This window comes from Oncorhynchus clarkii, chromosome 10 (genome assembly GCF_045791955.1).
Source record: "Oncorhynchus clarkii lewisi isolate Uvic-CL-2024 chromosome 10, UVic_Ocla_1.0, whole genome shotgun sequence".
Lineage (NCBI taxonomy): Eukaryota > Metazoa > Chordata > Actinopteri > Salmoniformes > Salmonidae > Oncorhynchus > Oncorhynchus clarkii.
In genome coordinates this window covers 32165559-32180895 of record NC_092156.1, presented here as the reverse complement: position 1 = coordinate 32180895, position 15337 = coordinate 32165559, and positions in this window count along the sequence as shown.

Sequence of the window (15337 nt, the reverse complement as noted above, 5' to 3'; positions counted from 1 at the left end):
TGGTTTCTTTCATCAAACAACACAACAACATGTTTCTCACCTGCTTGTCTGAAGGACAAGTGGATAAACAGGTTATTGTCAAGCCCTGCATGTTTTTTTCAAAAGTCTCATGAAATGTAGGACTACATTGAACACCACACATTGGCTGCTACTGTAGGCTGAATGACAGAACAGCTATTTCCATGTTAAAATGTTAGGGGATGCATTTTCTCATTTTTTTTAATGGTAGGCCACTCTGATAGGCTTACACAGTGTTCACAGTAAATGCACGCTGGAAGTTGCACAGAATGTTTGTGCTCAGCAGACCTGAAATTTGCTCAGTATTGGAACAAATTGGAGGGAACATAGGTCAACATATATAGTAATTTGTGTCAAAATAATTAATTTGCCTTATCATGAAATAGCAGGTCAAAGCCTTGTCTTCCTATGTGATTGCTTCCCCAAGATAGAAAGAGCACTCCTCTAACCAACGCCAAAAGTGGGAGCAAAGTGTTTCCAGAGGATCTAGACTACAAACACACATTCCATAGTCCATATCCCTATCAGAGGCGGCTGTGAGGACATTCTATGGAATACAGTAACACTATCAGACATCTTTATCAAAAACAACAATGACATAATAGCATTCTATCCTAACGAGAAATAGCTTTCCTCAGATAATCCAATAAACAATATAATATGGAATGTCAATCCTCACTTTCTGCACGAGGCATTCATACTGTGTCCAATTGCAGTGTAAAACCAGTAATGACAATGAAGTTAATAGCGTAATAGTTCTATTATATTGTTAAAGGAAGGGCGAATAATATCAATTTCGAGGGTTTCTAATGGACCACTAGCGTGACAAAGACAGCATTAAACCCTGGAATGTTCTAGGAATCATTTACAACCTTGACATGTTATACTTCTGCTAAAAAAATCTTGTTGCATTCTTCATGGTGGATCAAAATCAAATCCTTACAAAGGGAGCAAGGGGATACTCTGCTATACAGTAAGAGCAGGTAAGTCTCTATACATTAGAAGGGAGGAAGCAGGAGGATGTGAGAATCTTGTCTGTGACTAACTGCTGTGGCCCATCGATCACCAGTGAGAGATAGGCCTATCTTTTAATAAGGAGCCACACAGTGACAGACAATAGCAAGTATTTCTCAGTACTCTTCAAAAGGCCCAAAAATACTTTCTCCCTTATTCTGTTTTATCACATCTCTCTCTCTCACTCTTTCTATATTTGTACCACAGAGGCTCTTAATGCCAGCTCATCCCCCTTATGCAATGCTACTGGATTTCAGTTCTTGAATAACAACAATTTTTCGGGGTTCGTCTCTCTGAAAAGTTGGTCAGAGAAGTGAGTGTGAACATAGCGTGTGGAATGAGTGGTGTCTGCCGAATGAGTGACCGCAGAGGAGAGCAGAGCTGGAGCAAATCGCTGGAAGGGTCCAAAGTTGCAGAGCCATGGCATGTTCCTTCCCCTGATGGAAACTAGGCCATATGGAACTCCAGATGGATATGGAATGCCTGGACCACAGAGCCTTCTCCACCTCCATAGCACCCAACTGAGGGTGTGTAGTGTGTAGAGTGTGTGTGTGTGTGTGTGTGTGTGTAGGAGTTTGAAAAATAATGAATATGTGTGAGGGAAAATTAAACAAGGCTTTGATACAGACTACCATGAAAGTTGCAACTGAAGGGTAACACAATGTGGATTACACAACTTTCCTCTGCATGCTCAAATGTCTTGTAAAATACTCTGTACATTAAACAAATCACAGGTTTCTCTTTGCTGGATGCTTAGTGAGTCTAAAATGTACTGTTCTGCACCATTACTCAAAGCTGAATCAATAAAATACTACATTATATGTTTCCTTCTATATCGCTATGTCTAATGTACTAGCTTTTCAATGGCAGGAAAATATTTTTATTCAGTCTATGATTTGATCCAAGATGTTTATGTATTCTGCAGAGAGTGCCAACATTTCGCAGGAAGCAAGTGAATAGAAACAATCCACAGACAACATGACAACTAAGGAGGAATGGAGGGAAATGGGGAATAGGCTAAAGGACAAATGGCAGAGAACTGCTAATCCGGGCCTAGCTGAGACTGAAATTACTATGGTGGAAGAGGACCAATGAATGAACAGTGTGACTTGACCCTGAGGAACTTCACATAATTAAATAGAACACTATTTCATATCAGTGTATGTAAAATATGATGTTATAGTAATACATTATATTGCATATTTATGGTGAACCTTGGCTTCTACAGAGCACGTTTCCCCCCATCAGACCACAAGCTTGATCTGATAGGGTTCCTGACTACTATTAATGGAGCCCTATCAGATCCAACTGCACTCTGAGGCCCAGAGGATACTGGGCTGGCTGAACCCCATGCGGCATAGCATGTGGATATAGCGTGTGGATACTTGGGGATGGATTTGTGTGTGCATTAAGAATGCTGATGAAGATGTTAGCAATGACAATGTTTCCTCAGTTATTTACTTAAATCTCTTCTTTTGGCTTAAGAAGCAGCATCTCTAAATATATAGTAAACTCTCAGATTTGGAGGTTGAATACAGAGAGCATGTCCCAGGATGACTTGGTCACTGAATTGTACTTTCATAGACGTTTGACAAGTCTGCAAGAAGACCAGAGAGGTTTGTAATAAATTAAACTGACACATTGATGAATGGTTGCTGAAAATAATAATCCCAGATACATATCTAAAACCAATTGTTGGGTTTGGCCATCTAGGGCGGTCTGCCGCTGCATATAGATGTGCATAGCAACCGGGAGGATGGAGAAAAAAAAACATTCACAGCATATTTATCAGCCAAGGGAAATATTGTATTATTTCTGAAAAGATATCTATATATACAGTGGTTTGCGAATGTATTCACCCCCCTTGGCATTTTTCCTATTTTGTTGCCTTACAACCTCGAATTAAAACAGATTTGAGGGGTTTGTATCATTTGATTCACACAACGCCTACCACTTTGAAAATGCTAAATATTTTTTATTGCGAAACAAACAAGAAATAAGACAAAAAAAAAAACAGAAAACTTGGAGGGTGCATAACTATTCACCCCCCAAAAGTCAATACTTTGTAAAGCCACCTTTTGCATCAATTACAGATGCAAGTCTCTTGGGGTATGTTTCTATAAGCTTGGCACATGTAGCCACTGGGATTTTTCCATTCTTTAAGGCAAAACTGCTCCAGCTCCTTCAAGTTGGATGGGTTCCACTGGTGTACAGCAATCTTTAAACCATACCACAGATTCTCAATTGGATTGAGGTCTGGGCTTTGACTAGGCCACTCCAAGACATTTAAGTGTTTCCCCTTACACCACTCAAGTGTTGCTTTAGCATTGTGCTTAGGGTCATTGTCCTGCTGGAAGGTGAACCTCCATCCCAGTCTCAAATCTCTGGAAGACTGAAACACGTTTCCCTCAAGAATTTCCCTATATTTAGCACCATCCATCATCCACCAGTTCCTAGTCCCTACCGATGGAAAAACATCTCCACAGCATGATGCTGCCACCACCATGCTTCACTGTGGGGATGGTGTTCTCGGGGTGATGTGAGGTGTTGGATTTGCGCCAGACATAGCGTTTTCCTTGATGGCCAAAAAGCTACATTTTAGTCTCATCTGACCAGAGAACCTTCCATATTTTTGGGGAGTCTTCCACATGCCTTTTGGCGAACACCAAACATGTTTGCTTATATTTTTCTTTAAGCAACGGCTGTTTTTCTGGCCACTCTTCCGTAAAAAACAGCTCTGTGGAGTGTACAGCTTAAAGTGGTCCTATGGACAGATACTCCAATCTCTGCTGTGGAACTTTACAGCTCCTTCAGGGTTATCTTTGGTCTCTTTGTTGCCTCTCTGATTAATGTTTATTCCATGTGTAACTCTAGCTTACCTGGTTAAATAAAGGTCAAATTAAAACATTTAAAAATTAAATAAAAAATGCCCTCCTTACCTGGTCCGTGAGTTTTGGTGGGCGGCCCTCTCTTGGCAGGTTTGTTGTTGTGCCATATTCTTTCCATTTAAAAAGAATGGATTTAATGGTGCTCCGTGGGATGTTCAAAGTTTCAGATCTTTTTTTATAACCCAACCCTGATCTGTACTTCTCCACAACTTTGTCCCTGACTTGTTTGGAGAGCTCCTTGGTCTTCATGGTGCCGCTTGCTTGGTGGTGCCCCTTGCTTAGTGGTGTTGCAGACTCTGAGACCTTTCAGAACACATATATATATATATATATATATATATATATATATATACACATGTATATACATATACATATACATATATATGAGATCATGTGACAGATCATATGATACATAGATTGCACAGAGGTGGACTTTAACTAATTATGTGACTTCTGAAGGTAATTGGTTGCACCAGATCTTATTTAGGGGCTTCATAGCAAAGGGGGTGAATACATATGCACACACCACTTTCCTGTTTTTTATAATTTTTTGAATCAAGTAATTTTTTTCATTTCACTATTTTGTGTATGTCCATTACATGAAATCCAAAGTGTAATGCAACAAAATAGGAAAAACGCCAAGGGGGATGAATACTTTTCCAAGGCACTGCATTTTAGGATGTAGTGCATCCCTGGAAATAATCAGAATGAATGTAAACATAACAGTTTTGAAAACATAGCTTTCTCTTGGCACAACTTACCCTGAGTATGGGGTAAGTTGAGCATAGGGACAGGGTAAGTTCAACCACCTTGGGATAAGTAGGTAATGGTGTCCTGGGACTGTGGCGGGTGAAATTCATGGCAAGGAGGTGTGGTTTACTGTAAATCTTACATTTATGCCTACATTCATATACAGTATAGATCTCTCTGTTCAATATCACTTACCCTTCCATTTCATGACCAGTTGTCTGGGACAGGCATGTTGTTTTGAAGTGCCAATTCGTAGGCAAGTTCTCTGCATTTGAGGCTTCTAAGCCCATAAAACTGGTCCATAAGATTCTTGATATGTTAGCAAGCTCAGACTCCATGTCATCAAATAAGACCTTATTGTGCCTCTTTTACTCACAGCCTATCCTTTGCACAGGTTCATGTTTGTTTTCTTTTTTTTTTGTCAAGGTTCCTCTTCAGTGTCATTCAGTAAATGTTTTCATCCCTTGCTGCTGCTTGAATGGACTTCTTCCCTTCTGACTTCCTTGGCGGCTCTCTCAAGAACCTCAAGTGAGGTTAGATCGCTGCTTGTTTCACATTTGTATACACGGGGATGATGATGTCTGCTCTGTAACAATAAAAATGCACCATTTTGAGTTCATATGCATGACACTGCAAAAATACTATGCATATTATGCATAAAACTGACTAAACGTAATCATTATTTGTATGGGGTATGGTGGCCATTACTCAACATACACCATGGCCATTGGCTCATGTACAAAACAATCTTAACCCTTTGACACGTACGATCACATATTTGTGATCCTTGTTGAGTGGTTCCTGCAGTATACGATCACATATTTGTGATCCTTGTTGAGTGGTTCCTGCAGTATACGATCACATATTTGTGATCCTTGTTGAGTGGTTCCTGCAGTATACGATCACATATTTGTGATCCTTGTTGAGTGGTTCCTGCAGTATACGATCACATATTTGTGATCCTTGTTGAGTGGTTCCTGCAGTATACGATCACATATTTGTGATCCTTGTTGAGTGGTTCCTGCAGTATACGATCACATATTTGTGATCCTTGTTGAGTGGTCCCTGCAGTGTACGATCACATATTTGTGATCCTTGTTGAATGGTCCCTGCAGTGTACGATCACATATTTGTGATCCTTGTTGAGTAGTCCCTGCAGTGTACGATCACAAACACGTGATTGGAACAGGAGCAAAAGAACGTATGATACAACAAATGCGTTTAAACAGCATTGTTGTCTGAAAAGTATCGAAACAATGTTTTGTACTGATGGGAAATAAAGGTCTTCACAACTTTATTCTTCAATTTCACCTTTTATTTCTAAAGATAAATGTGAACTTCATCATCCAAACATCACACGGTACACATTCACAGCTAAACTCATTCCATAAACCAGTCTAAATAACAGGTTGCGCTGACAAAAAAAAACAAGTTATTGACCTAACAGCTAGACTTGTTTACAATGTACCACATCTCTGGTGAGCACAAGGGAGAAATGTAATATTGTTTAGAAAAGAGATGTATGTCAGTTAAGCTAACAGAAGCTAAATTCTTGATGTCAGCAATGTTTATTTATGTTTGCGAAAACTCCCTAATTCCAGAATGCCATTCACTATAAGACACAAATAGTCAAAAGATGGCTGCGCTCATTTCCTGAAAAATATTAACTTAGTTTAGTCACTTTTCAGCATATAACAAATCGTCAATGTACATGTTACAGTGTAAACAAGACCAGGAGCACATGACTTGACAAGTTGTTTACCGTTTTTGACAAATAACAAAGCAAATAAAATGTTTTCACCTTACAGATCATCACACCAAATACAAGCCTACCGCCTAGCCCAACCGTAGCGTGAAAGCTACTGTAAACAGGGATGAAACCATTTTAGGGGGGTTTCATTTCATTTGTGGGGGTTTTTCAAGTCCATGGGGTGTAGAAATGGGTGAAGGTATCATGGGGGGATTTGATGCAGGAAATATTACTATGAGGGGGGGATTTATCAATAAATGGGGGGCAAACACAAGAGAAGTTTATACGATAAATAAAAATAAAAACCCTGGAAAGAGAGGTCTGAGCTGACATCCCTGAAGTACTAAAGTTACAATCTGATGCCGCGTTCAAAACAACTAGGAACTTGGAAATCTCCAACTTCCGACTTCAGTGCGTTCAAGGCAACTGGGAACTGGAAAAAAAACGAGCTCCGACTAGGAAAAATAATTTTGAACGGTCATCCAACTCGGAATTCTTCTTTCTAGAGGTCTGACTTCCCGACCTGAAGATCATTGATGTCATGATTTTACCTAGTATTTTTCAGAGTTCACAGTTGTCTTGAAAGCATCATAAGTCAGTCAAATGAACTATCCCTTGTTATGTCTTTGTTCTGACAGACACTTACGTGACAGCCAGAATGCATTGTATGATGTCAACAAACATGGTGCCACACATAGCCGGCAAATAGCTTAGCATTAGCTCATCATAATCAGTACAACATTCAAAAAAGTATCACACACATCATGTGTCCATTACAATCTATGCAAGAATCGAAATGCATGATTTGTTACCAGTACTTGAAAACATGTGAATAAATCCATACATACGGTGTGCTACTGCAGAAAATAGGCCACTTACTTTGATAGGAACTCACACAAAAAGTCAAATTTGTAAGGAAAATAACCAATGTGGGCGCCAGCCAGAAAATGTGCTGGGGGAAAAAGTTTGTGAAAGGCCTGTTCTGACTAGAGATCCGCAAGGTCTTCATACTTGATCTGGGCAAACACGAGGGAAGTGCTTGGGCTCTCGTTGAAGAGAGAAGTTTGTCCGGCTCAGAGGAGCCTCAAACATAAATTGTCCGCAACAGTGAAATGGGCTACTTCTTATGCGAATTAACGAGGAGGCGGAACACACCTCAATTCAAACTGTGGTTAGAAAATAATTAGAAATTGACAAGTTGAAACATAACCTATGGATAATTAGCAGGCAGCGTTCCTTGGTTTGAGGCCAGAGCGGTTAACTATCCTGTTGCGTAACAATCACATTTTGGAACAGTGAGAGTTCAACTGACATCACGCAAAAGAAAAAAACTCACACAGGTGCGACGGTTAGAGATATTTGGAACTTACACGTTAAAACTATCTACTTTGGTTTAGATACACGCATCACGAAACCTGTAACATACGGAAAAATGTACTTTGTGAAAATCTTTTGGACCTAACTTGCTTACCACTTTTTACATGTAGTTTCTTCGTTCACAGACTCCATGACCTCTTCCTAAATATTTAATATAGAAACAACAGGTGGCTCAACTAACTGGTTGGCTCCACTTACCCCACTCTCTCCTAATGTACTTCAGAGGGCCCTATTTTCAGTCAGTGAGCTATTGCCTCTGATATCAAAGCATCACCACAGGTTGGAAGCCATTCTTCCCTTCAGTGAACATATTTTATACTATGACTGACATACAGCCCACAGAACAGAGTAAATCTTCTAGCAGGGTCTTCATACCTGCTGATAGGGTTTATATAACGAGATGCCAGGCCATGTTAGGCCAGGGCAGAACCTTTTCCTCCCTATAGCCCTCTAACTTCACCTCCTCATGTAGCCCCTCTCCCTCGCTCCCTACTCACAGCTGCCTGGTTGCAGAGTGAAGAACAGCATCAGATGTACGTGAGTCCTGTGGTCAGGAATGGCTTCTGATCAAAGGCTTCAATACACCTCGGCATCATAACCAGATAATTAATAGGGAGAACTCCTTCTGGGTCTTCTCATATGAAAGGTATAATGGTCTTCTCTGGTAAAATAAATGATTTCCGTGTCATATAAAATATATGATTGGCTTCTTATATACATCCTTGCTGACAGTGTACGTGTGTGTGTTTTATTAAAAGATGCGCTCTGATTAAGTCAGAGCACAGACGGCCAAACGTCTTCAGACCTTTCGAGAGACAGTTTGGTCCAGGGGAGAAGCTGTCCAGAGAACGGTTCGAACTGCTCTGTCTAGGCAGTTGAGGAAGTCTGCAGTAACACAGAAAAGAGGGGATTTAGAATGTTGATAGACACTTACAAATGATGTGTGGGTGGGTTATACACTGAGTGTACAAAACATTAGGGACACATCTTTCCATGACAGACTGACCATGTGAATCCAGGCGAATTATTGACGTCACTTGTTAAATCCACTTAAATCAGTGTAGATGGGGAGGAGAAAGGTTAAAGAAGGATTATGACATGGATTGGGTATGTGTGCCATTCAGAGGGTGAATGGGCAATACAAAATATTTAAGTGCCATTGAACAGGGTATGGTAGTAGGTGCCAGACGCACTGGTTTGAGTGTGTCAAGAACTGCAACGCTGCTGGGTTTTTCTCAACAGTTTGTATCAATAATTGTCCACCATCCAAAGGACATCCAGGCAACTTGACAACTCAGAAGCATTGGAGTCAACATGGGCCAGCATCCCTGTGGAACACTTTCAACACCTTGTAGAGTCCATGCCCAGACGAATTGAGGCTGTTCCAACTCAAAATTAGGAAGGTGTTGCTAATGTTCTGTACATTCAGTGTACATGGCTGAAAGTGTCAACATAACTGCACTCTCCTCTTCCCATGCATATTTTAACAGAATTGGTGCATTAGGTCTACTAATCCTCTCAATTAGGTCTGCTGCCTGCAAAATGTGTCTGGGCATACATGGTTGAAAGGGTCGCTGTCAACCACAGGAGGTTGGTGGCATCTTAATTGGGGAGAACAGGTTTGAGTTATTGACTGGAGCGGAATAAGTGGAATGGTATCAAATACATCAAACACATGGTTTCTAGATGTTTGATTCCATTCCATTTGCGCCGATCCGACCATTATTATGAGCCGTTCTCCCCTCAGCAGCCTCCTGTGCTGTCAACATTATAAATACCCTCTCCTCGCCTCATGTATATTCATTCAGAACTGATGCAATCCTAATCCCCTAAGAAAGGTCTGCAGGCTGCCATTGTGGTCATCCATCCTATCAGTCACAAGATACACATAATCTATTAATGCATGGCTGTCCCTCAAAGGGAAAAGAAATGAAAAAAAATGAGAAATGAGGACAGAAAGAAAGAGAGAGCGATGCAGTGTCCAAGAGAGCACATCTTACATCTCACAGAAAAACATGTAGCCATCTATAGCTGGACAACAAACTGATCATCCGGTAACAAAAATCTGATAATTCCTTTGGTGTAGTGAGAGATATTTCGGTGATATTGTTACCCAAAGTTAGCCGAAAGGGACTGTTGCAAAAAATGTATTGAGTATTCCTCTCCCCCACATATGTCAGTGTCAATTACGCCACTCATAGCTTGTAAAGGTACTTATAGAATGCCACAAAGTGTCAATTTAACATAGTGTTCATATGAGCTTGTTAGCTAGCAAGCACTGCGTTGACGTCAGCCTAAGCAATTGTGTCCTATGGATTTAATCTCACAAAGGTCCACAAAGGAACCGTCACGGTCACTGCAATGTTATTTTTTGCCCAGTATATTCCACTGTCATCTCTCCAATCCCAATATTGATATCTCTCCAATGAAATCAGTTCCACACAAATTCATTTCATGAGGCTCAACATGTGCCTGTGGAGAGAAGTGATTCAGCCTTATAAAAGGCAGGTTTGCGGAGAGGGAGGGAAAGATTTGGGTTTTTAAATGAAAACACTGGAGGGGTGACTGGACCGGGGGGCTGAGATGGGTGAAACAGCTGACTGGACTGCAATGCGGCGTTGCATGGCCTAGACATGCTCACAGTCCAGACCCCAGGAGAGGAGAAGAGAGGAGAGGGATGCCTTCTTTTAGTATATTTTTGCAAACAATATTATCAAATGTTCCTTCATTGATCTTTTATTTTCTAGTACTCCTTATTTCCATAATTACTTTTTTATTGCTGTTGCATTGTCGAGAGGTGAACCTGGAAGTTAGCATTTTGTTGCACTGTGTACTTCACATATATCACGTGTATATGACGAATAATCAAACTTGAACTATTTCTCAGACATGGGGACCGGAGCAGAGCGTTTCCCCTCCATACTTGTAACCTATACCCCTTATCCTTGTATTATGACTATAATCCAGCTATAAATAATTATGGTCCCAGTATGAGGTATCTGCTCACTAATGACTTAAAACTCCACATTCCTCTCTCTGTCAACTTAAATCTATACTGTTGAACACCTGCCAGATGTGATTTTTGACTCAAGCTCTCATCTCATTCTCATCACATCTGATTAGCCTTAAATTGACTGTTGATGGGGCGAGGCAAATAGCATTACTCATACAATCACTACACACAATGGTACAGTAGGCTACACTCTAGCTGCATTTCATTGAACTCTATGACATTGAAGTAATGTTGATGGAATGGAGCAATCAGAATGGAGTTTTCTATAGATGCTCCCACAAACTGCCGTTGTTTTAAACGAGGCAAGGCTCTGTATGTGTGTTGGTAATGTACGTGTAGGAAACACCATGAGGGGAAAGGGTATTCTCATATGAATCCATATATAGACAAACACAGCTATAAAGCGAGCTGTGCACTGATTTGGACAGTGTGTATTTTGCGAGGTGGCACTGATGGTGAACAGCCCAGAATACTTAACACAATGGCCATTATGAACTCTCAAGCTGTGCTCCACGTTCACACATACATAGACGGGTTTACAGATGGGAGGATAGAATGAGGCCAGCTCACTCTCCCTGCTCTATCAAGCTTTCTATTCGCCCATACCGTACACATTACATAGAGCCTTTGCAGTACGCATACCAACTTCCCCTTCCTATAACAGAGCATACACCTGTACATGACCATATTAAGTCACCCACAACTCCTTACCTGGGTTCCTAAGGCGACATCATCCCTCACTCTAGTGTCGCTGTGATTGGCTGAGTTGACATTCCCAGCTCTGTGTCTGAGGCACCTGAACAGGATTAGGTCGAAAGTAGACAGACACATTGTAACAGTGAGACAGAGAGTTTATATAATTGTATAATTGTATGTAAACTTCGGACTTCAACTGTATGTAAAATGTAATAATTTCAGTTTAAAAAAAAAATACATTTGCCAACATTTCTAAACCTGTTTTTGCTTTGTCATTATGGGGTATTGTGTAGATTGATGTGGAAAAAAACTATTTAATCCAAAGGCTGTAACGTGGAAAAAGTCAAGGGGTCTGACTACTTTCCAAATGCACTGTACAGTTGTGGCCAAAAGTTGAGAATGACACAAATATTAATTTTCATAAAGTTTGCTGCTTCAGTGTCTTTAGATATTTTGTCAGATGTTACTATGGAATACTGGAGTATTACAAGTATTTCATAAGTGTCAAAGTGCCTTTGAAAATTACATGAAGTTGATGCAGAGTCAATATTTGAAGTGTTGACCCTTCTTTTTCAAGACCTCTGCAATCCGCCCTGGCATGCTGTCAATTAACTTCTGGGCCACATCCTGACTGATGGCAGCCCATTCTTGCATAAAATCAATGCTTGGAATTTGTGGGTTTTTTGTTTGTCCACCCACCTCTTGAGGATTGACCACAAGTTCTCAATGGGATTAAGGACCCAAAATATTGATGTTTTGTTCCAAGCCACTTAGCTATCACTTTTGCCTTATGGCAAGGTGCTCCATTATGCTGGAAAAGGCATTGTTCATCACCAAACTGTTCCTGGATGGTTGGGAGAAGTTGCTCTCGGAGGATGTGTTGGTACCAGTCTTTATTCATGGCTGTGTTCTTAGGCAAAATTGTGAGTGAGCCCACTCCCTTGGCTGAGAACCAACCCCACACATGAATGGTCTCAGGATGCTTTACTGTTGGCATGACATAGGACTGATGGTAGCGCTCACATTGTCTACTCTTTCCAGCTGCCACAAACAATCGGAAAGGGGATTCATCGGAGAAAATGACTTTACCCCAGTCCTCAGCAGTCCAATCCCTGTACCTTTTGCAGAATATCAGTCTGTCCCTGATGTTTTTCCTGGAGAGAAGTGGCTTCTTTGCGGCCCTTCTTGACACCAGGCCATCCTCCAAAAGTCTTTGCCCCACTGTGCATGCAGATGCACTCACACCTGCCTGCTGCCATTCCTGAGCAAGCTCTGTACTGGTGGTGCCCCGATCCCGCAGCTAAATCAACTTTAGGATATGGTCCTGGCGCTTGCTGGACTTTCTTGGGTGCCCTGAAGCCTTCACAACAATTGAACCGCTCTCCTTCAAGATATTGATGATCCGATAAATGGTTGATTTAGGTGCAATCTTACTGGCTGCAATATCCTTGCCTGTGAAGCCCTTTTTGTGCAAAGCAATGATGGCGGCACGTGTTTCTTTACAGGTAACCATGATTGACAGAGGAGGAACTATGATTCCAAGCACTACCCTCCTTTTGAAGCTTCCAGTGTGTTATTCCAACTCAATCAGCATGACAGAGTGATCTCCAGCCTTGTCTTCGTCAACACACATCTGTGTTCACGAGAGAATCACTGACTGTAAGCTGGTCCTTTATTGGCAGGGCTGAAATGCAGTGGAAATGTTTTTTGGGGGATTCAGTTCATTTGCATGGCAAAGAGGGACTTTGCAATTAATTGCAATTAATCTGATCACGCTTCATAACATTCAGAGTCAGCAGACTTTGTGAAAATGTATGTTTGTGTCATTCTCAACCTTTGGCTACGACTGTACATTCCAAACAGTTTAACATGTTCAACAGTTGACAGTGAGGACATCCGGATAGGATAGTGTATTTGTAGTAGCTGAATACTCACATATCTATGTGTGTTACGAATCCCTTTTGGCCCGACAGTCTAGGGGGGTGGTAATGAGACCCGTAACATAACTCAGGCAAATTATAATTGTGACAAAGTAAAAGTGTGAACGTAATAACCAGGACAACTGAAATCTACCGTCAAACTCAAGGTTTATTTATAAACACACGGTAATGGAGGGAGCAGGAAAAGGGGCTGAGCTGGACCCAAGGAAAGAAACAAGTATTCAAAAACACCCCTAAGCTAGACTAGCCTACTTTAACAACAGCTAACTAACTAACCAAAAATACAGTGGGTGGTCCGCCCAGATCTAACTAGTGTATTTAACAAAGTCTACCTACGGGTAGTGTATGCCCATGGGCGACTTGTCTTGGTTTCCCCTTTTCCCACCAGCAAACAAACAAACACCATAAGCAAAAACAATACTCAAAGGTGATGACAAAGTGCTATGGAGGTGCTCAAACAAAAGAGAGGTCAATACACAAAGCGAGCGCAAAACAGCGAGATCTACAGAGAGATTGAGCACTAGAGCAAACAACTGACAGGGTTTTTAAACAAAGGGAAAGGAACAGTGATTGGGTAGGAAACAGGAGGAGGTGTGTCTTCTGATTGATGATTGGTGACTGATTGGGGAGTGATGATTTTCACCTGTGAGGGGAGAAGGAGAGAAAAGAAACACACACACAGGATACTTGTATCCGTAACAATATGGTTCCCAGGATGCATGGAACAAGTGAATCCAGTTGTTTGTAACCCAATTTGAGCAAACCAATGCAGTTATTTTGAGATGTGTTATTAAGTTACCCAGAATATTTGGGTTATTTCCTACAGTGGTAATGAAGGGCCTCAAACGGGCAGGATAGATTCATTGCAAGACGATATCAGTGATGTAACTCTTTAAAAGATGACCAGAGGACATATTAGTTTCCAGAGCCATGCGGTCTGTCAGGGTGGAGTAGACTAAAAGTGCATGACACAACTGGCTGGATAACCTCAGAATCGGACAGGGACATGACTTGGGTAGTACAAAATGGAGGGAACTCTTTGTCGTCTCGTGTCTTAAAAGGAACCAAGAGGTTTAAGTAAGTTCCTAGAAGCTAAATATAGAATAAAGAGAAGGAAGGGGGGTAGAGGTACAGTATACTGTTTCAGTATGAAGTCATGTCTTGAATTGTTAATCAAATCACAGAGATATAGTAGAAAGATATGAGAAAAAAGAAAATAGATATGTAAAACATCAAGCCCTTTCCTTGTCTCCTCCTCTCTGGTCATTTAACTCAATTACAGATGAAAGGCTTTCTAAGGACAAGACCGCTGAACCTGAAAGCCCCTCCCTCCACACAACCATCTAATGGGGTGCAGGAATGTCAGTTGAGTTCTTACGTGACCATTGTATTTTCCTTTCCTTCTTAAAAATACTTTTGATGGCTCCATTATGAATGTATGTCAGCTATGGATAGGACATACACTGATTTCCTTTATGCCGTGGGATGTTTGGCTGGAATGGTTGGAATTTAAGGTGCTCATTGGTCATCTCTTCACCTCACAGCTGCAACTAGCCAGCAGATCCAACACCTTATGCTTGCTTACAGCTGCACTACAAGGTCGGACAGGTTGTTTGCTTAAATTAAGACACCGTGGATGCGGTGCGAGATATGGCTTGGAAAACGTACCTCAATCCAGAGATAAGAAATGGCGTTGTACTCTGAATTGTCCAATTATCCCAGCTGTTACACTGAGAAGATTAAACGACTGCTAGTTTTTTTCAGATGCGTCAGTGTGTGCCATCGAACTCATGTTGCTACAGGGTCCAGTTATGTTTTTGGAGCTCCAACAAAGAAATCAACAACAATGTTCTAGAGTGTGGCTGTTTATTGCCTTAGTTACTGCATCCTT